Source organism: Eumetopias jubatus, unplaced genomic scaffold, assembly GCF_037043125.1.
Source record: "Eumetopias jubatus isolate StellerSeaLion01/CBP00866 unplaced genomic scaffold, mEumJub1_p1.0 scaffold_16, whole genome shotgun sequence".
In the NCBI taxonomy this organism is placed as follows: Eukaryota; Metazoa; Chordata; class Mammalia; order Carnivora; family Otariidae; genus Eumetopias; species Eumetopias jubatus.
This window is the reverse complement of record NW_028274822.1, coordinates 1,331,844-1,354,586: the sequence shown is the minus strand read 5'-3', so window position 1 is coordinate 1,354,586 and position 22,743 is coordinate 1,331,844. Positions and strand designations below refer to the sequence as shown.

Genomic DNA, 22,743 nt, shown 5'->3' with positions numbered 1-22,743 from the left:
ATCTGCCCCATGCTCAGCCTCAGAGCTGCAGGGCTGCATGGAAGGAAGAAAAGGCAACTACACAAAAGATACATGGGTTGATTCTTCAAACAACCATGCCCTGCTCCAGACATCAGAAAATTTCACTTAAGGAATCAGATTGACAATGGATTTGGATCTAGTTGTGTCACTTACAAACTTATTCTGCCATTAGCAAGGTATCTTGGTTTTCCAAGCTTCAGCTTATGGCAGCTGGACATAATGATAGTGCCCACCTATTGGGACTGTTGTATGGACTTGGTGAGATGATGCACACAGAGGTGCTCCTCGTGTTAGTGTCAATGCAGTGAGCACCACTACCAGCCTGAGGACTGGGGTTGCATCTGAGCTTCCCAAGGTACACACTCTTACTTCAGGATTCCAGTCAGGTGCCTTCTAGACTGCCTGAAGGCATGTAATTGGCCCATTTTAGATATTTTACAGATGTGATAAATGTGTGTCTCCATTATAAATACAAACTTTTGTGGAATAAATTCCATGCTGTCATTTGGGCTTTATAATCAAATTTTTAAGACCCTGGCTTCACATTTGTTCAAGTCCAATCCTTTTGGATTTTTCCTTTTGATAGGATTATCCTTTTCCTTCCAGCCGTTCATAAGCCACACACATTTATTGGGCCAGGATTCAGTTCTTCAATAGTGAAACCACGCTGTTCTCACTGTGGAGGAACTCACAGCTTTGCAGTGGAGACAGTAATTTAAATCGACGAGTGACGTCAGGTGGTAGATGCCTCATGGAGTGGAGTGATACCACATAGGCTAAAAAGAAGGAGTCGTCGATTCAACCCAACACATTGAAGTTTGGGTGCAGTGACAGCCATTCATCTGGAAGTAAAGAGCATACTAAATAATAAGGACAAAAGAATGGAGACATGAGAAAAGAGGTAGTTTGGAGAATTGTCAAAAGTTCTGTAGAATGAAGTATCCCATTAAGACGAAGATGGAGAAAACTGGCATTGAAATGAAGAAAAGTCTGTGGTACAACATATGTATAATTATCAATAGTACAGTTGATTTTAAGGTACAGAGAAAAAAAATTGTGAGATTAACTTTTTCGGAAGAAGAGCCTGATAACCATATGCAAGAGAATTAAAGCCAGAGAAACAAGTTGTAAACAATCTTATAATGGCTCAGTGAGTAAGTAAAAAATAACAATGATGAGGAAAAGAGAATGAGGAGGAAGGGACAAGACTGAAAGAGATTTAGTAGCAGAACATACCCATCATTTACAAGTGGGGAGTAGCAAAAGGTGGTAAGTCAAGAACCACGGGCTCCTGGCTTTGATCCCACAGTGAATGGAGGTGCCATTCATCCAGATAGAAAAACCAGAGGAGAAGCAAGTTTGGTGAGTATGTACATGTGTGCATGTATATGTGCACATGTGTGCATGTATATGCATGTAATTATGACTGTGTGCATGTGTGTGTGAGTATGCATGTGTGCATGTGTGTATGTGTGAGCAATGGCAGTTTGAGAGGGAGAGTGTAAGCTCTGTTTAAAGGTGTCCAGTTAAGCAATTTTTTTTAAGTTCAGAGTTGAAAATAAAGATGTACATTTGATTAGAACTCCAGAGTTGGATAAGATTACTGCATAAAGTAAGAAAAGAAAAAAAAGAAAAGAGGCTGGGAAAACATTTTAGAGTGTTCTGAAAAGAAATTCAATGTTCCAAGATCCTAACTGGAAAATTCCACAGGAACACCAGGATATGAGAGATACCAGACCACTCAGCAGAAATTTTCAAAGGAGATTTTGAGACTCGCTTATATGACTCTTATGTCTCTTACCCAGATGGAGGTTATCAAAGTGTCAAGCAACTGATGATTTGGAAAGAATTTTGTTAGGACTTTTTCACAACCACGTTTCCAGGGAAAAGGGTGGGGACTACTTGTCCGTTCATCTCAGAGTCAATGGGTAGGGACTTCATCAAGACCACTATAAAAAAAAAACACTATTTCATTTTGTCTTTTAAGAAGAAATTGTGATGTTGGTCTAAGGAATGGATGGTGAAGTTTTCAAAACCTAATAGTGGAAAAAACCAAATGACCAATTAGAAACTGAGCAAAAGACAGGAGAAGACATCTTACTGAAGAAGACATACAGATAGCAAGCAAGCGCGTGAAAAGATGTGCGGCCGGCAGGGAGATCTCACTGCACACACGTTAGAAAGGCTTGCACAAACAACATCAATGCAGTGAGGATGTGAAGAAACTGGATCGCTCAAAGATTGCTGGGGGGAACCTAAATTTGGCAGTTTCTCAAAAATCTAAAACTAGATTTCCCTATGACCCAGCAATGGCCCTCATGGGCATTTATCCCCAGAGAAATGACAACTTACATTCACACAAAAGTCTGTACATAAGTGTTCATAGCAGCTTCATTTCTAAGCCAAAAACTGGAAACAACCCAAAATGTCCCTGAAAGGGTGAATGGTTAAGTAGATGGTGGCCCATCCAGGCCATGGAATCCTACCTCACAGAAACCAGAACTGCTCTGGATACACACACATGGGTGGATCGCAAGGGAATTGTGCTACAAGAAAAAAGCCAGAGTCCAAGCAGTCATACGGTATGATTCCCTGTGTAAGCCATTTTGAAATGAGGAGATTGTAAAGATACATAAAAGATTAGAGGCAGGTCATGTGCAAGGAGCTGAGCTGCAGTGGGAAGGGTCCTCTGGATGGGGACATTCTGTTCTCAGTTATGGTGCTGGTGACACACACATACAGACCTGGTAAAACTGTGTGGGACCGAACACACACACACACACACACACACACACACACACACGTGCGTGTGCAAAACGGGTGGGACCCAGCGAGAACTGTCCAGGTCGCGGGGCTGCTCTGTAATTGCATGAGATGCGTCCTCAGGGGTAACTGCACACAGGGCACATGGAACCTCTCTGTAGGATTTCTTACAACTGCACAATTATCTCAAAATTAAAAGTTTCCAAGATAGAGCATTTTTTGTAGTTTGCAAATTAAAACCACAATCATTAAGCTATAATTGATTAAATAACTATGTGTTATAGGCTTTTATTATAAAATTCCATTTGGTGGATGAGTCATAAAGATTTTAACATAATGAAACCTAACAACTGTGTATTTCTATAAAACATAAAGCAGAGTTTTGACTAGGTTTAAAATTTTCAGGGAGGTAAAGAGAGAAATGTCAAAGTCGATAAAGGTACAAATATATGATTAAGTCTTTTTTGTAAGATAGAACCAAATTTTATATAGATACTTTTTAACATTTGACTATCAAGAATTGTTTGATACAGTTGTGATTTGCATACAGTTTTTATTTTTTGTTGAAAATAAAAGCTAGATAAGTTCATAGTTTTACCAGTTTCAACAACAGCCCTGCCTTGCTTGCGGTTGGGTCTTTAAGACGATGCCCATCGGCCTCTGGAGTCAAGGCCCTAATGAGGGGAAGCACTAGAGAGGTCTGAAGGAAAGAAAGTAACTCTAAAAAAAACAAAGATGAGTGATTAAGTTCTGAAATACAATTATTAAGTGATTATAAAAATTATAAATTATAAAAACTATTAAATTATGATAAAGTGATGTCAGATTTCAAAAGTATATTTTGCTATAGTCTGGATGATATTTCATGTTAGAAAAATCAAGAACTAGAACATCACCAAACATATTCCACCCAATGTCCTTGGCACTTGGCATTCACTTCTCAGGTTGTGGTGACTCACACGGGTTACCAGGAGAGCGTCCTCTGAGGTCACGGTTTCAGGCCTCACGGTGAAGTATTGTGTGGATGTGGCCTTGCTTCCATCATGTTACATGGTTTCAAAATCTCCAGTAGCTTCAGTTTCTTGAAGAGCTTCCAATGTCCACGTCATCAACGTTTACTCCAGACCAGGAACACTCCAAGAACTCAGTCAAAGCTCGGTATTTGGCAACGAAGGCTCTGAGTTTTCAAACCGCGTCTGCCAGACCGGGTGCGACGTTTGAGTCCCAGCAAGGTAGCCCCACTGCCCGGAGGGCCTGACCTCATCAGTGCACTGATAATTGGGAAGAGTCGCCGCAGGGTAGACCTAAGCTAATGTGGTTCCTGGGAACTCTGAGTGTCCTGACGTGGGTGAAGCATCTGGACGGCAACAGTCTGGTCAATCTGCAGGAAGTCACCCGCTAAAGAAAGGACAGGCTAACAGGCTCTCCCAAAACAGGGTTTCACTCCATTTTGCTTTGTGTCCTTCACCATCACAGGAGCTGTGCTTTTATTAACAACCATGTGTATGCCTTATGCAAATCCCTTAGGGATCATTTTTCTCCACTTATGGCTTCTCATGGTGGTGATAGTCCCTTGTCGAACCCACCGCTGAGTCCAGGATCCTCTGCGCTGATGATGTGTCCCGCCCGTCTTCCTCGCCCTTAGACGTGCGGGCATCAGCTTCTCCCACCATCAGACTGAGCTTGGTGGCTTGAGCATGTGGACCTCTGCACATCGTGGATGGCGATCAACAAGCAGATAGTACGCTGGAAGTCTGAAGACACCTGTTCCAGGCAACGCATCACAGGAAAAATGATAGCCTAACTTGGAGTAGCAGGAGCATCTAAGTGTCAGAAGCATGTGAAGCAATTAATTGTCTTCGTTTTTTTTGTGCCATTAATCAACCCAATCCTCAAAAACCATGTTCTGCAAAACACCACATTCTCACCTTCCCATCTGATGAGCAGCAAGGCCAGTATTTATGAAAGTCTGACAACCACACTGAAGATTAAAAGAAGTTTGTATTCCATTCAACATAAAACAATAGCTAGTATCTGTTCAGAATGAACAGATTTCTCTGAAATGCTTCTGCCCCTCAGTGGGGACTTTTTTTTCCAATAAATGACTAGTCTGTGCATGAAGTCAGCTTGCAGGCTGTCCATGTTCCAGGGGGACAATGACAGGTGAATGGGCTTGCCGTGGGCCAGGTGGCTCCCGGTACCTGTGACAGTCACCCTGACTGGGGGCCAGCATGCCAGCACGAAGTCCCTGGCCTGTCTCCTCCGGGGATGGCCTCCCAGAAGAGAGCTTGTGGTGGATATTTTATGCAAAACAAATTCAACAAACCAGTCGTTTTTGCAATTAACTCAAATTGTGAATTTGAAATTAATGCTTCTGCTCTTTTTTTCACTAGTCTGCACATGGAAAATCAAGACCTACAACTTACTATATGCAAAGAAAAACTGTGACATTAAAAACAACTACTAGAAGATCTATTTACTATTTGAAAAGCTAATATTAACTTACCATGCTATTTTTGCTTCAAAAGGGTTGAGCATTTAGTGAACAGTAATAGATGTCATGACAATAATATGGGAATAGAAATACATCGAACTAAATTTTAGTTATTTGGAGCCACACGTATCATTTGTTAACTGCCTATCCCTCACCTCTCTCTGTCCATCTTCATGCCGACCGTCCCCACTCTGCGGCCCACTTTGACCATGCTTGTCAATGGCGTTCTGCGTGAAGGAAGGACAGAAGCACAGAATGGGAAGAACCCCATCACCTTGCTAGCCATGCCCCAGAAGACTGTGTGGAGGAAAAGATTGTCGTTGTGGCAGAAATGGTGTTTGGGGTACTCTTAAGATTTTCATTTTCTTGCTTCCAAAGCCACAGACAGTCTAAGTTCCTAACCAGTGGTGTTTACCTACCAGAGATGGGACTTCTACTGTCGTTTTCATGAGGTGTTCTCCAAAATGTAGCTACAGTGGCTACTGGAAATCATGCATGTTTTTTAGAACAAATGATGTTTTCTCTTGTTGGGGAGAGATTGCGAGCATGTACAGTAACTTCCCTGGCAAACAGCCCAGCGAGGGGCATGCATCTGTTCAGGGAGGGGGGTTTGCTGCCAGGAAAACCCCTCAACAGGTGAAGAGGCAGAGGCATCACCGATGGGAGCCTGGCTGTGGGGACGGGATTCTGCCTTGTCGCTGACTAGCTTAGGCAAATCACTCACCCCCTTAGCCAGTATCCTTATCAGCAAAGAGGGTCTGACGCCTTTTCTTGCATATTTGCAGCAAGCAATGAATAAGCTCCTGCATGTGGGGCACCGAGCAAGCCCCTTGAATTCAGTCATGTTAGCTAGTATCCTCCCTTGAAATAATTTCCAACTAGACTTTAAAACATGGATTCTAGGAAATTGGAAAGGAATGCTCAGTGAGAGCTGAATGGTGGGTCCTCCATGTTCCCTTCAACCCAAAGGCAAGGTGGCAGCTAGCAGGGCAAGGCAGAGGAGAGCCAATGCAGAGGATGAGTCTGTGAGGGTGGCACGCTGGTGGTGGCTGGCTCTCCTCTGCTTTGCAGGTCCCCACAGGAAGTTACCACCAGCGTGCCACCTCCACAGACTCATCCTCTGCACCGGCTCCAGTTTTACATCCCTGGTCAGGTGCAAGTATTCCTAAATGGGAGTTGTGCAGACCCCAGGTCAGAGCAACTCTAGTAGACCCAGTTCTTGCCCCCGCTAGTTGGGGGAACTCACACTAACTCCTTAATCTCAGTGACCCCATTCTTCATGTAGCAAAATTTATAAAATGTCCTTGTGGAGTGTGACTCTCATTTAAAAATATGCATAAAATGTCAAGATCTAAATGATAATTTGGTGCTCTACAAATGCTCCCTTCCTCTGCCCCCACTAACCACGCCCAGAAGGGGAGAGCTAGGGAAGAATAAGCCCCGTCGGTCACACCACAGAAAGCCTGTCTGCTTTGAGCAACCTTGCAGAATGTTGGCTCCCAAAATGTCCACGTCGTAACCCGTGAACCTGCGAAACGCTTGGGGGATTATGGCTGCAGATGGAATTAAGCATGCTAATCAGATGACCTTAAAATAGGAGATTATCCTGGATTATCAGGGTGGGTGGTCAACATAGTGCAAGGGTCCCTCAGTGTGAAGAGGAAGGAAGGAGGGAGTCAGTCAGAGAGACGCCACGTAAGAAACGACCCGCCATTGCTGGTTGTGAGGATGGAGGGGCACGAGGTGAGGAAAGGGGCATCCCCCAGAGCCCGGAGCTGAGGAGCGGATCTGCCCGGGAGCATCCAGAAGGAACCAGCCTGCAGACACCCTCACTGTGACCTGGGACCCCCCCGGAGACCTCTGAACTATAGCCGTGTGAAGCCATGAGCTCACACGGCAGTAGGCCACGGACATGGTGCAAATCTGCCACAGCAGATCCAGGAGGCTCGCAGGGCAGGAGAGCGCCTTGTAGACAGACTTCAAGGGAGGTGTCTTGTCTGCCCCCTCTTCATGCCATTTCCAAGACCCCCAAACAGGCACCTGCGAGGATGCTCAGCAAGCGACTTGCTTCTGGAGAAGACGTGAGGACTCGAGGGCTCTGAGGGATGATGGGGAGCAGGGCTAGGAGCGGCACAGAGAAGTGGGGAGAGGGGCGGGGGCCTTGGCATCCCTCCTTGGCGCACCCTGAAGCACGAGGCCCAGAGCTCAGGGCCCAGCGACAGGCGTGCTCTGGGTCACTGCCACGGAGCAGCTGGGATGGCACTTCTGTGTCTAACTGGGGCGTCACCCCTGCCCTCTGTCCTGAACTCCCCCCGCCCCTCCCTGAGCCGCGGACTGTGCTTGCCGAGTATAAGAGGCTTCGTGGACTCTCCCTCCGCCAGTGCACCCGTGGGTGGTGCAGCCATATGGCACGGCGGACACATGCACGTGGTCCGTGCGCCGCGGCAGCACCAGGAAGCCGTGGGATGACCAGAGACCCCGTGGCAGGCGAGCTTGTGATAACGCCATGCTAGACGCATCGAATTTATGATCAGCTAGTTGTTAGAAGTTCCACTTCATTGGGAAGAAGCATGGGCGGTTCAGTGGACAACACAGTGTCAAGCGCCCAGCATGGCAGCTCCACAGCGACTCGTCCTGGCGGCCCCCGCAGCTGGTGAGACCCCAGGCGGCAGGCGCGGGGCGCCCATGAGAAGGCGGGAGCGGAGGGGAGGAGGCAGGGCTGAGGAAGGAAGACACGGCCACAGTGAAACCCAGAAGGACCAGGACAAGACAGGGAGGCCACTCAGAAGGGGGGAGGGGGACCATGAAGCTTGTCAACTGCCACAGAAATCTCTATTTGCATAATATCTTAGGCAGAAATTACATGTTTCAAAAGCACAAAATTGCATGAAATTCTACCATATTCGTGGAAAATTGAAGAGTAGAAACACAGAAACGCCCATGCTTTCTCTTCCCACTCTCCATCTGACGAGCCACTCGTCTCTGCCCAGCGCCAACACAGGCCTGCTCACCGCTGTGGCCAGGATCCCTTGTGCAAATTGTTGTCTTTTCTGCCTTTAGGTCCCTTGGTGACTGGCTGAGCAGCAGGAGGGAACGGAGGCTGGGAGCGCAGGACGTGGCCCCAGGCCACGACGGCCGACGGCACAGCAGGCTGCCGGGGGCCAGGCTCCGGGGCTGGACGTGGGCTTCGGGCAGGTCCGCGCAGGCTCTGTCTGCTGGGTTCCCAGCCAGCAGCCAGTCCTCAGAGCTCTGTGGCCGCCCACGCTTGGGCCACTTCACAGCCGGGCATCTGAGGGAGAGAGTGGGGACGGCACTGAGGACAGAGCCCACGGCCTGGAACAGCTCCGTGGAACTCAGACCACTCTTTCTGGCTGCCCACAAAGGATACCCATGAGATTTCTGGGGATATCGGGTTCTTTTAGCCACAAGGTGGCTGCGTCCACGCGGGCCGGTCAATTCACTCCAACAACCAGTTGTTCCACGGCCACGGCCTGCCCAGAATGGTGCGCGCAGAGGCACAGCCCACACGCTCGGAGGTCACCTCCCAGCTACCAAGGAGAAAGTGGAAGGCAGCTTCCCGGATAATTACTGTCTCTGTTGGGTGGTGTAGACTCTACCTCAGGAGAGGAAAAGCTCTACACAAACTCAGATGTGCGTTTGACCGTCTGCAACAGCATGTCCCAGATGACATGCCGATTGTCGGCATCCCCAAGTGCAGGGAGCCAAGGGCGGGGAGGCAGCAGCCAGCCCTGTCAGGACTGTGGGGTCCCAGATGCCCGAAGTTTCTGTGCCTTGCACTGCGGAGCCCGGCCAGGAAACGGTGACCTTCTGATGCTGCAAGGTTATCTAGTTGCAGCACCCGCCAGTGAGTTAAGTGACACCAAGTGTCCAAACATCGGCAACAGCGCAGCCTTGTCTGCGCCATCCCCAGCCCGTAGCCCCGGGACTCAGCTCCACTCCCCAGGAAGCCAGCTCTGCAGGCGACACTCGGGGGCAGGCTTAACTCGGGCTCCAGGGCCCGCATGGGGGGCGCACCTTTGCAATGGCCGGAGGCACAGCCCGGCCACGGCAGCGACCGCCGAGACACTGTAACAATTGTAACCATGTACGGAGCTAATTTTAGAGCCCTTGGAATCAATTCCCATCAGGCTCAGGTAAACTCAGAGTGGAGGGCCATGAATGGGGTGAAGTCAGGCTCCAGAACAGGGTGGGTCGACGGGTTCACAATAAAATCCCCGAGAGTGGCTAGCGTTTACTGAACTTCCTCAGAAGAGCCGAGCTCGTCTTTTCCAAGAGCACACGGCCGAAAGTGTGCGCTCCCTGCATCTGTCACCTGCCTCGCTGGCTGCCTGGCTGCCTCTGGACTTGCAAAACACTCATGAGGGTGTCCCACGTGGGAGAAATGCCAGCTTGCAATTTCTGCTTAGCTGTAAAGTTCTAGAGAGAAGGACTTCTTGCGTGTGGAACCTGAAGAACTAAGCTCACTCTCCCATCCCATTGTCTTTGGGGTGAGGAATACGCACACAAGGCCATGTGCGTTCTCCCAGCAGGGCTCCCGGCGAGGCCAACCACCTGGCGCCGGGCAGGGAACCCACTCTACCAGGCTCCTTCCATGGCAAGTGTTGGAGAATCCTTGGAAGACCCAAGTTCACTTTCCCTGCATTGAAACTGGAGTTGCCCACCCAATACAGAGTCTGGTCCAAGTAACAGTTACAAGTACAGCTCCAAGCATACAGCTAGTGCCTAATATGGATTAAACACACACCCTCTGGGCCTTAGTTAAACCAGACTTTTACTTAGTTCGTTGGATTGCTGGGACTTTACCCAATGTCAGGCATATTGTCTCTCTCTGTTTCTACGAGATTCCTAGTGATCGTTTCTATGTCATTTGCTGCAAGAAGATCTCTATTTTGGAATTTAAATACTGTATTGGCTGAGATTCAAAATTAATACTGATTAATTAATTTCATAATAATAATAATGAAAACATTACCAAGCATAATACCTTTAAGGTAGGGAGTAAACACACGTTCTCACTCCGTCTCACTCCACAATACACTCTGTCTCCATGTAACTCTTTACAGATGCCGTCCCTCCACGAGTCACGGGCTGGCTCTGTCTTGCTCGGCCGTGAGAGCCAACTTCGGGAGAGAGTCCTGCTCCGGCTGTTGGACATGATGAATTTCAAGTAACAGAGGAACATCCAAACAGAGCGCTTTAGGAGGCTTTTTCCTCCGTGCAAACGGGTAATAATCCCCAAACTGAAGTAATCCATGAAAACGTGCTTTCTAAACCTAAGGAACACCCACAAATGTCCTGCAGATAGTTGATGCTCGGTAAACATTGCCATTCCGGACCCAGGCTTTATCCCCCTTCCATACGTAAACTCTATTTTATATCTAAGTTAGGATGTTTTCTCTTTGTGGTTCCAAGTCTGGACGCGTAATTCAGAGGGAGCGTGAACAAGAGGTTCTTACCACTTAACATCCGTCGCTGATTTCTTTTCAGCAGAGAATTTCCTGTGATTTGTTTCACAGGGATTTTGCCCAATACCTGAAAGTCCATAACGAGAGATGAGCATTTGGCTCCGTTTTCACCGTCATGAAAGAAGTCCACGGCGTCCAGGAAGAACCAGTGCCGTGGTGGAAGCTTCCTTACGTGCCGACCAAGCGGCTTTCGGTTCCTGTGCATTTTCAAACCGCTCTTCGGAGTGCCCTCCGTCTCCTGCTGGCTTCTGCTCAGCTCTGCACATGTTCCTCATCCGTCTTTCCTGTCCACTTGCCAAGGTCATCTCTTTCGAGACCCCATTCATGTCTCACTCCCCCGGTTCACCTTCCCCACTGGGGCCACTGTCTCATGCACACACAGTGACACCTCCGCACTCAGTTGGCCCCAAGGTGTCCCTCCACAGACTCTCCTGAGCTTCCCTGGCACAGGCGGACCCCCATGCCTCCAGCACCACCTGGAGCTTTGTGCCCTGTCGGTTTTAAGGCCAGCCCCCCCAGACGAGGCGCCGAGAAAGAAGCAAGAGCTGGGTAGAAGAGAAGTTTCGCTGCCTTTACCTGATGGTCTCCGTGGGAGCAGGGGCAACTCGGTGGACATAGGAGGATGACTCTCTGCTGTCCACCGCAGATGACAGCTCGGACTTCAGTTCCATAACTGAATGCCAAGGGTGAGAGCAGCTAGAACTGGACCCAGAGCTCACAGGAGAAGAGACCGAGGGGCGAGCAAGAACAAAATGGGCGAGTGCGGGTCGTTTTAGCAAACAGATGACATGCGCTGGATGGCCAATCAGATGGATGAGTAATCTGACAAAGTCACGTCATGGTGGAGGGGAAGCTGCAAGGTGCATGGAGAGACAGCGATAGAACACAAGCCGACTCGGCGAGAACCGGGTCCACTGGGGTCCCTCACTGAGCTGTGTGGCCTGGAGGTGGTGAGGACCCCCAGGCAGTGCGCACACTGTGAAGGAAGACGAACGCCTGCCCCTGACAGAACCACTTCTTCCTGCCTCATTTTCCAAGCTGACCAATCCCCCCTTAATTAGACAGTCTTTCCTAAACTAAGCAAATGCCTTCCATCTGCTTCCAGCTCAGTTTTGCTCACTTGGGAGCCATCCTGTTTCTTTAAGCTGTCTTTGCAAATCTTGGATCTGATGATCAATCATGAATCAATGTGCACATTTAAATTCAAAAGGCAATGTTGTTCTCCCGATTTTCGAGAGGTTAAGAGACACCTAATTGTCATGACAGAGGACTAAGAATGAAACACAAATTCGAAAGCAGGAGGCAGGATGTGGGGAATGTTGTCCCTGGCACATAAGCCAAGGAGGACGGTGTACAGAGGATGCAGTCTGTCCCACCGCACAGGACAGGTGGCGCTTTTGCTCTGAAAGGCAAGTCCTTTTTCTCTGAGAGAGAGACATTCTACTCAAGATGTGCAGCACGAAGATGCAGAGTGGACCCAGCTCACAGAAGCAGGAGGAAGATGAATCAGAGGGAGGGTTCCTGGAAGATCCTCCATTCTCCCAGCCCCTGCGAGGTGTGGGAGGTTTCTAAACTGAGGAGGTGCGCGGCCAAGAGATGGGACCTGAGAAGCCCAGAGAGCAGGCAACCAGCACCCCCTCGGAGGTCACACAGCGCTGCCAGGCCCACACACGAGAGGCTGGAAGAATGGCAGACTTCCCAGTGCTCGGGTGTTGAGGGTGAAGACACGAGAAGCGTTGAAATAGCCTCTCCATGGCCCCACTCCTGCTGAGACAGTCACGCTGCCACTCGACAATCGTCTGTCTATGGACCCGGCCCTTGCTTGGCTGGTAGCCTACTGGGGGACGCAGGCGTGAAAGCAACTCCTGCAGCAAAACATGCAAACCCAGCCGATGGCAGGTGTGAGGAGTGGCTGGGAGGGAAGCCATCCAGCCGCAGGGACCAAGGGGCCTCCTGGAGTGGCTGGGCCAGCTCCAGCCAGAGGAGATTTGGAGGCCAGTGTCGCCTACACCTCCTCCCCTGGGTTATTTTATCAAGGTGTGTGCCCGGGCCCCGTCTAGACTCGCAGGTTCAGAGACCCTGGAAGCTGTACGTTGATGTTTAGCAGGCACTTCAGGACACTAATTGTCAAGGGCTGGGGGGAAACACTGGGGACTCCCAATAGTCTGGGGAGTGGGGACGTGTATGTCAGTGTGTGCATGTCAGTGTGTGAGAGAGTTGTGAGTGTGAGTCTGCATGTGTCTACCAAACTCCATCAAACCCCACCAAACCCCACCAAACCTCACCAAACCTCACCAAACCCTACCAAACTCCATCAAATGCCATCGAATCTCACCAAACCTCAACAAACCTCACCAAACCCCACCAAACTCCATCAATCCCCATCAAATCCCTCACCAAACCTCACCAAACTCCACCAAACCTTCACCAAATCCCACTAAACTCCACCAAACCCCACCAGACCCCACCAGACCCCATCAAACCTCACCAGACCCCACCAAATCCCAGCACCAGGACCGAGCACTCCTTTCTCAGCCTTTCTTATGGGGCAGTAAAATCCCTTTTGAATACATGAATTAGAAGACACTTGTATTAGTCTTAGAAATGAGACCGCTCTGTTACAAGGCCTTTCTCTCTTTAGAAGGGGTTGGGTTTCAAATTGTTTGTGACACGGTAGCTATTTTGAGACACCAAGGGCCGGAGGAAGAAGGTGAAGAAGAACACTGACCAGGGACCCGCCATGGCTACTACTCAGGTTAGCACTTCCGTGTTGACATGCTCTTAGGTCTCCTGAAATAAAGCCATAACCTAAGGTAGACTCCAGGTCTGACAATGTTATGTGGGAAAATATGTACGGGACTGAGGGTATAAAAGTAATTTCAAACATTAAGATTTCCTAAAAGTGAGTGGATTTTCAAAATACATCAAAATGAAACCAAACATCTGAAACGGAGCGCAAGTGCGGCTGTTTGTCTTCAGGAAGTACCTGCGGGGGCGGGGGCGGGGGGGGGAGATCGACGCAGCACCTGCCGGTTAGCCATTCTGCTCTCCAATTTACCCCCGCAGGCCCAGGCCGCTCACACTGAGGGAAATTTCATGTTACAAAGACGGATGGAAATGAAGAGCCGTGTAATTATTAGCTTTGTTACGAGCAGATCAATCATGTGCAAGTGAGGTTCCCCCATCAGGTGTAGATGTTCCTGTTCTGGGTGGGTGGGCTGCGGCTTGCGCGGGCGCCCGGCCCCAGTAGGGCTGTTGGCAGCATTCACGGGCACCCCGTGTCATCGGGACGCGTGTCATTGCGACAAATGACTAAATGTCCCCGAAGCAGCGGCAGTCTGGTGGCGGGGAGACCACGCCCGCCTCCCTGGCCCCCCGAGGCCTCCGGCTAGGCCCCCTTCCACCGACAAGGCCAGGGTGGAGGCGGTAGCCTGAGCAGAGGGCTGCACTGGGTAACTGCCGCACAGGTGCTCCTACCCAGAGCCGGGATCCAGACCCCCATCCCTGGCTCGCAGCTTTGGGGAAAGGGGCCCTTCCCAGGTCTGCACTGTCTGCAGCGAAGGTCTGCTCGGACACAGGGTACGTGGGGGCCCAGGGCCTCAGTTTCCCGCCTTGCAACACAAACAGAGAACTCGGGCTTCCGGAAGGGATTGCAGCTATCACGGGCGGTCCTGCTGTCTTCGCAGACTTCAGGGCCAACGGCAAGCCCTGCCACGCCCCCCGCGCTGAGGGGCCTTCCATCGCACACCCCATCCTCGCTCCCTGGCCCCTTCTCATGCAGGCGGACCCAGGCCTCCACGCTGAGCGGCACGTTGTGACCAGCTCCCTCCACAGCATCACGGACACCCTCAGTGTCTGGAATGCGCCGGCATGTTGCAACTCCCTCCAAACACAGCACTTCCTGCCGGGGCCTCCTGCAGCACCGAAGCTGGGGGGGCTCCCTCAGGATGGAGAAGGAGGTCCACAGGACACGCCCGGCCACAGCCGTGGCTTCCATGAGGTCCGTCCCTGCAGCTTCTGCCACCAGCCCACGTGCTGCCATGGGCAGGGAGCCTCGTGGGGCAGGAGTCGTCCACGCTCCTGGGCCGTTGTGCCCCTGAACCAGGCCTGACCCGGATGGGGTTACAGACGAGGGTCACGGCCATGAGCCCCCAGGCCACACGACGCTTGAAACCATCCCATCCGCCTGCAGACGTGACTCCTGCTGTGTGACAAAAGGCCCAGGGGCGATCGGCTCAGAGGAGACAGCCCCAGGCTGCCCTTAGAAAGGGGGAAACCCATGAGTTTGCCTTGGCCCTGCAATCAGAGAGGGCCATCAAGGGGACCCAGGAGCAGAGAGGTTCTTTCGTATCAAGTGGACCCCTCGCAGGACCCAAATGGCTCAAGGGAAAATACACCCGAATGTGGCTCAAAGGCCAGGAACAACCCATGGACATCTTCCCTGCCCTGCCTCCCAAAAGCGGCTTCTAAACACAAGCCAGCATGTGACGTTGATTGTTCCTTTATAATTGTCTAAATCAGTCCCCAAAAGGCTATTTTCACTGAATTCAGAGAGTTTTCAAATAACTGCTTAAAATTTATCATGTTGTATAAAGCCCCACATCCAGTCACATAATTCCTAGTGAAAAATAATCTAAAATTTTTACTAAACCTATAATTTAAAAACTCACAATGAACTAAACTTCCACCCAAATGCCATGTATCAAGCAACAAAAGCTTATGGAAACATCCGAATATTCATGATCCAAATATTCATGCAAGCCTCAGAATTGTTTTGACAAATTGCATACACAGTGAGAACGTTTTTGGCAATAGTGCAAATCAACCACATACATGGCTTTATGTGAGCAGACCCAATTTGCTCGGGTTACAGGCTCATATGCAGGACGCATGATTACAAACAGCAGAGACACCTGTGACCTGGTTCAAAATTTCACCTCTACCCTTTGTACCCATCGTAACAATTTTGTAAAAACAGTTTGCTTTGAGAATAAAAACCCGAGTGTGTCTCAACCTCAAAAGGAAAGATTCCAAGAACAAGTCGAGATTAATTTTTTTCCCACTAAAAAGTGGGCAATTCTTAAATACTTCAAGAACTATCTAAAGATCCAGATTCTGTTTGGATTGCTCTTACAGGGGGCCGAAGTAAGCCTATATTATTTGAAAAAATGTCATGAGTTCAGTAACTGACAGAGTTTTGAGGTGTTCGTTAATGCTCCTGCCAGAGTTTACAGCTGCCGAGAACAGTCTGATGTAGCTCTAATTTCTAATTATGACTTAGCGGGAAGGGAGGAGGTTGTCAATTTTACTTGTCCCACGGTGAGAAACAAAATGATTCTACTTTCTGCTGCCAACGAAATCATCCTATTCTTCAGCGAGGCTAAGAATAATCATCTAAATAACGAAAATCAACAGGAGTGATTAACATTTTAGGAATGGTTACAGTCTTTTCTAGAAGATGCGTTCATGGAGCTGGAAGGAAGCTCTGAGGTTTTTAGAAAAGTGTTCTGAACTTCTCATGGGGCAGCTCTTCCCGCCTGCTCGGAACTGTGCTGGGCGCAGAGATGAAGCAGGCTACCCGATCTTGTGCGCCCTGATCCGAAGCACACACAAGCTAGGGGGCTTCTCGTCCCCTCTCCCGGCGGATGGCTGTGCAGATGGACACATCAGACCCTCACTCAGTGACCACCACGTCAGGCCATGGTGGCCGTAGTGGGGCAGAAGGGGTTTGTAAAGAAAAGTGGAACCAGGACAGGCTGCTGCTGGAGCTGGCTATGGACTCACATTTCCTTTAAAACAGAAGAGAAGGGACACCTGATGGCTCAGTCACTTAAGTGTCTGACTTGAGCCCAGGTCACGATCTCGGGGTCCTGGGATCCAGCCCCCTGCTCTGTGGGGAGCCTGCTTCTCCCTCTCCCTCTGCTCCTCCCCCTGCTCTCTCTCTCTCTCTCTCTCTCTCTCAAATAAATAAATAAAATCTTAAGAAATAAAATAAAGTAGGCGGGGCCTGAGCCTCTCCGCCGGCGCGGGCTCCCCTCGTGCCAGCTCGCTCCCGCCGCCGTGTCTGCCTCCGTCGAACAGGAGTTTGAGGAGTTGGATGCTCAGAATTGCTGGCAACAGCTGTACTTGGAAATTCACAATGAGTCCCATGACTATCCTCATAGAGTGGCCAAGTTTCCAGAAGACAGAAATCGAAACAGATACAGAGATGTAAGCCCATATGATCGCAGTCGTGCTCAGCTGCAAAATGCTGAAAATGATTATATAAATGCCAGTTTAGTTGATACAGAAGAGGCGCAGAGCAGTTACATCTTAACACAGGGCCCACTTCCTAATACAGGTTGCCATTTCTGGCTCATGGTTTGGCAGCAAAAAACCAAAGCAGTTGTCATGCTAAACCGAGTTGTGGAGAAGGAATCGGTTAAATGTGCACAGCACTGGCCAACAAAAGATGATCGAGAGATGCTGTTTAAAGAAACAGGATTCAGTGTGATGTTCTTGTCAGAAGATGTGAAGTCATATGATACAGTACATCTACTGCAGTTAGAAAATATCACTAGTGGTGAAACCAGAACAATATCTCACTTTCATTATACTACCTGGCCAGATTTTGGAGTCCCTGGATCACCAGCTTCATTTCTCAATTTCTTACTTAAAGTGAGAGAGTCTGGTTCCTTGAATCCTGAACACGGGCCTGCAGTGATCCACCGTAGTGCAGGCATTGGGCGGTCAGGCGCCTTTTCTCTAGTAGATACCTGTCTTGTTCTGATGGAAAAAGGAGATGATATTAACATTAAACAACTGTTACTGAATATGAGGAAATATCGAATGGGACTTATTCAGACACCAGATCAACTCAGATTTTCATATATGACTATAATAGAAGGAGGAAAATTTATAAAGGGAGATTCAAATATACAGAAACGGTGGAAAGAACTTTCTAAGGAAGACTTATGCCCTGCTTTTGATCACTCACCAACCAAAATAATGACTGAAAAATACAATGGTAATAGGATAGGCCTAGAAGAAGAAAAACTGACAGGTGACAGATATACAGGACTATGCTCTAAAATGCAGGGTACTACGGAAGAGAACAGCGAAAGTGTTCTACGGAAACGAATTCGAGAGGACAGAAAGGCTGACACGGCTCAGAAGGTGCAGCAGATGAAACAGAGGCTAAATGAGACTGAACGAGAAAGGAAAAGGTGGTTATACTGGCAACCTATTCTCACTAAGATGGGGTTTGTGTCATTCATTCTGGTGGGTGCTTTTGTTGGCTGGACACTGCTGTTTCAGCAGAATGTCCTATAAATAAACAGTTCTGCCCAGCGAGCTGCTGGTCTCGTAGCTGACAGTGTTGCGTTAGTCCCAGGGTTTGATGGTAGCAGATTCCTCGCACCCCAGAGACAGTGCGGTAGAATAGACACCAGCCAGAGAAGTGATATGTTCAGTCTCCAGCCCAAACATCTCAGGGCGCTGTCCCCAAACTGTAAACGGCTATCTGAAATAAAAACTTGAATGCTTGTTGAAAACTGGTACATTTTGCAACTGTATTCATACCTGTTAAGCGTACTATTTCACCTGACCAGATTGAGAAATCCTTTACCATAAGGATTGGTTTTTGGAGGCCAACTGGATTTTAACCTGCACTTGATACAAGCAATAAATATTGTGGTTTTATCTACATTATTACTGGAAAGAAAAGGACCTTTAAATAATGTGTGTAATGTATAATGTACTGTTGACATGGACATCGACATTTTATATTCTTAGCCATTTCAGGGTAAATATATTTTATAAGTATCTATTTAATCTTACTTTTGTAGTTAAATGTACTTTTTAAAAACTCAATTTGAAAAATCTGTTACCATAAAAAAATAAATTGTGTGTTGATTCAATTGTACTGAATACATTTTCCTAAAGAGAAGTTTGATACGAGCAGTTAGAACTAACTCTGAATAAGCAATTTTTACTATATATTTGCATTTCTTTTATGTTTTACAGTTTTCCCAATTTTAAAAAGAAAAACAAACAAACAAAAGTTTTCCCTAAAAATATCTTTGAAGGAAAATTCTCCTTACTGGCATAGTCAGGTAACATTTGGTCAAGACTTTGTGTAAAGAAATTGGTTTCTGTAAAGCCCGTGATGAATACTGTTTAATTTTCATGAAAATTTCAATGTAATTACCCTAATTTATAATTGGGGTAAATCGTGACTTAGAAAATAAAAATAAGGAGCATCATTTTATTATCCATGATTTCAGTTTACTAGACTGAAGTTTTGAAGTAAAATTTTTTTCAAGTTCTTTCTACTTCCATAAATAGTATGATGATGTACAAAAAAAAAAAAAAGAAAGAAAGAAAAGAAAAGAAAGTAGAAGAAAACCAGTCAGTGACTTAGAAAGGCAGCTCCCAAAGTGGACCGGGTCCACCCTGGAGCAGGCCACTGCTGCTTCCTTCCTCATTTGTCCTGCACATAGTGCTTGACAGATGGGCTGGGTGCACGGAGCCCACCTGTGTGGCCTCCACCTCTGACCGGCTGGGCAGTGAGCATCAGCCCCAGAGACCAGGGATCAGGTGTCAGACGGAGAGACATTCCAATAACTCAGTGTTGCTCCCTGAATGGAAAGGAATATTCACACTAGGGTGGATGAAGCAGATTAAATATTCATGCTGAGAACATGTCTGAGGGGCTCTTGGTGGTGCAAACACCAGGCTCTCGGTGAACGCGTCTTATCCTAAATCCCTAATCTCCTGGGCTCAGCAGGAAGACAGGTGTGTCTTCTCAAGAAGGATAGAGGGGAGGTGGTGCAGCCACCATGGAGGGACTTTTTCAGTGAGCTGTCTCTCAAGGGAGCAGACGGTTCTTCCAGGAATGGGTTTTGCTTGTGGGAACCTGGCCCCACTGCCCCCAGACCCCTGCTTGCCAGACCCAAGACACAGACGTGCCCCAGGGAACAATCGATGAAATTCCTGTGCTCTCATCAAACACAGAAGCCAACACACTCATTTCTCTTTAAGATGAAAAAAAAAAAGATCCAACAGTTATGAACTTTCCCAAATTAGCAGTTTATATAAGAAAGATCTGAAGAGAATCTATCAGAATGTCATGAGAGTCATCCAAAGATTTATGATGGTATATGGAGCCTCATTCTTGCAAGTGAAGGCAATGTCTGCTCATCTCAATTTTGCAGCATTCCCTGACTATGAATCGCAGACTCACTGTACCTATAAGACACCTGAAATGTGCCTTATTTGCATGGTCATAAGCATTCATGACGATCTGTGGTAAATTTGCAGTGAGACCTAAAACACAGGCTTCCTACTCATGAGTGACTCGTGTACACCCTCTTCATGCCCAACAAACCATTTGAAAATGTATTCCTTGTGTAGCCTTCAGGAATTGGTTAATTTGGGCCTTTTAACACAAGGGTATCAGGTTACACTAAAGCATAACCTTACTCCACATGAGGTATCATAAACTTCGTACAAAAGAGCTCCATTCACAAGGATGTTGGTGGGGCAGTCAATCCAGATAATCAGAGTTTACTTAAAAGTAAGTGAACACAGAATCCATTCTCTTAGCCATTTATTGTAAAATTAGAGTCTTTCGACTGCTTTATACAAGAGGCCACACAGCATGGTCAGGTAGTAAAAGTAACAACCCAACAAGAAGATAAATAAACAAAGGAAGCATTAGGGAGGAAAGATTAATAGGATAATCTAAAGTGTTATGTGGTTGGAGCACATTATGAGGAATTATTTAAGTCATAATTTCCACCTGGGCTATGTCTTGCCACAGTGAAAATTCTCCATACAGTTAAAGCACAAGGATGCAGGTCTATTATTCTCGCTATAAGATTTACCTAGAATGCAGTAGCTTGCATTTGGGCTGGACGTCATGTGCGTGGACATCTGAAGTTAAGAAAAACATTTGTCTTTCAGGTAATCAGTGCCCAAAGTCCCAAACCATAAGAAGATTAGTAAATGAAAATGCTAATGTTTTTGTCATTTGCGATGGAAGTGATAAGTAACAGTTGCAGACGTTGATACATAATCATTCTCACCGAATCTGCTTTAGCATAAACCTGGGAGCACAGGAGGTTAGCGTGAGAAATGCACCTACTCAGGCTGACCTTGCCGGTTTGAATCTGAGCCAGACCAGCTCCACAGGCCTGTGCGGGGGCCTGACCGGTTCTCCTTTGTGGGCTGGGTCCCAGCAAAGCAAACGGCTCAAGGAAGTAAGTCACAGACCAAGTGGTACCTGCACTCTGCCACTCACCAATGGAGAACAGGACATCCAGACGACCGAAAACCTGGGCGCAGCTGGACCCGGGCTCAGGGTCCTCAGGACGGGCTCTCTGCCGTGTCCTCTCCTCCGTGGGCCGTGCTCTTCCATTCCGGGGAGGCTCGCAATTCATCAGCACGGCAACGTAAGCAGAAAGCGTGCCTGTTCCCCCAAGGTTTTGACAAAGTCCGGGCTGGCTGGCTTGCCTGGGCCGGGCCATGTGGCCTCTGGCCCACCTCTGAACCAATCCCTCACATTCACAGCCCAGGCTGGGTCGCCGGGGTCAGCCACCCCAAAACCACATAGACCTCTGACATCAGTGAAACGGCAGCATAAGTACCTCCAAAATTTCTCTCACCCATAAAAGCGATGAGAAAACAGGCAAAAGTTGTCAGAATCAGCTCTTTGAGAACTCTGGGGATTAAGCAAAGGTTTGCAGCAACAGGAGACATTTATTCAGGGGAAACTGCTGTATCTCAGTAAGAACAGAGAGCCCGGTGGCATTTTAACTGACCCTATGCCCATCCCCCCCCCCCTCCAGCTCTACAGCCTGCAATCACGGTGGGAAACAGCATGGGGGTGCAGCCCCCACAAAGCCTCCTTCCCAGAGAACTACTGTTGTCTGACCTGTCTGGTGGTTATCCCACTTGGGAGGCTGTCTTTATGTGACCTGACTCATCGCTTGCCCCGTGGGAACACCTTCTCCCCTGGGGGTGTCTGTGTGGCTTCTGTCTGTAGCATTTTACCTCCCCTATCTGATTTAAAAGGTAACTGTATAAAGCAGTGACCAGAAATGTGCCGGTAGGCACACTGCGTAAAGACATATTTTGTACGAGAAAGGAAAGATGAAAGAAGGGGAAGGAATGGAGTTATCCAGGAGCAAAGTTTTTGAATACAACTGAAACTAAATCAGTATTTTAAGGTTTTTATTTGTGTTCCTACATTCCTATTTTGCTGCCTGCTTTGGGGCCAAATATTTTCTTGTGTATCATTTTAATTTCCTTCCCTTTAAAAAAAATTTTAGTTATTTTCTTATTGGCTGCCTTAGGGATTATCGTTCACATCTTAACTGATAAAAAATCTAGTTCAAGTTAATAACCAACTTAATTTTAATCATAAATAAATTAAGTTGGTATTAACCTAAGCTAGACAAGACACATAGAAAATGAATTGTAAAATGGAATGCATAAATCCAACCTTATCAGTAACTGAATTAAATGTAAATGAATAAAGGACTCCAATTAAAAGGCAGAGACTAGCAGGAAGGACTTAAAAAAAAAAAAAAAAAACCAGGACCCAGCTGTATGCTGTCTATAAGAGACACGCTTTAAATCAAAGATACAGATAAACTGAAAGTAAACAGGACAGGAAGAAAGATGTACCATGCAGATGTTAAACAAAAACAAAAGCTGGAGTAGCTCTACAAATATCAGACAAAATAGACTCCAGGATAAGTATTGTTACTAGAGACAAAGAAAGAGATCCTACAATGATAAAAATGTCAATCCATAAAGAAGACATAAAGATTATAAACATATATGCACCTAACAATAGGACCCCAAAATGTGTGAGGCAAAGACTGACAGAATTGAAGGGAAAAATGGACAATTAAACACTAGTAGTCGGAGGTTTCGATGCCTATCCTTCAGTGGTGTGTGTAACAACCAGACAGAGACTGACGAGGAAATGGG

The 22,743-nt window shown here is 47.6% G+C and overlaps 1 pseudogene; it reads left to right on the top strand.

Annotated features, from left to right (window-relative positions):
• Window positions 1-16,409: 16,409 nt before the first annotated feature.
• Window positions 16,410-18,075, top strand: LOC114208824 (tyrosine-protein phosphatase non-receptor type 2 pseudogene; annotated as a pseudogene).
• Window positions 18,076-22,743: the final 4,668 nt, after the last annotated feature.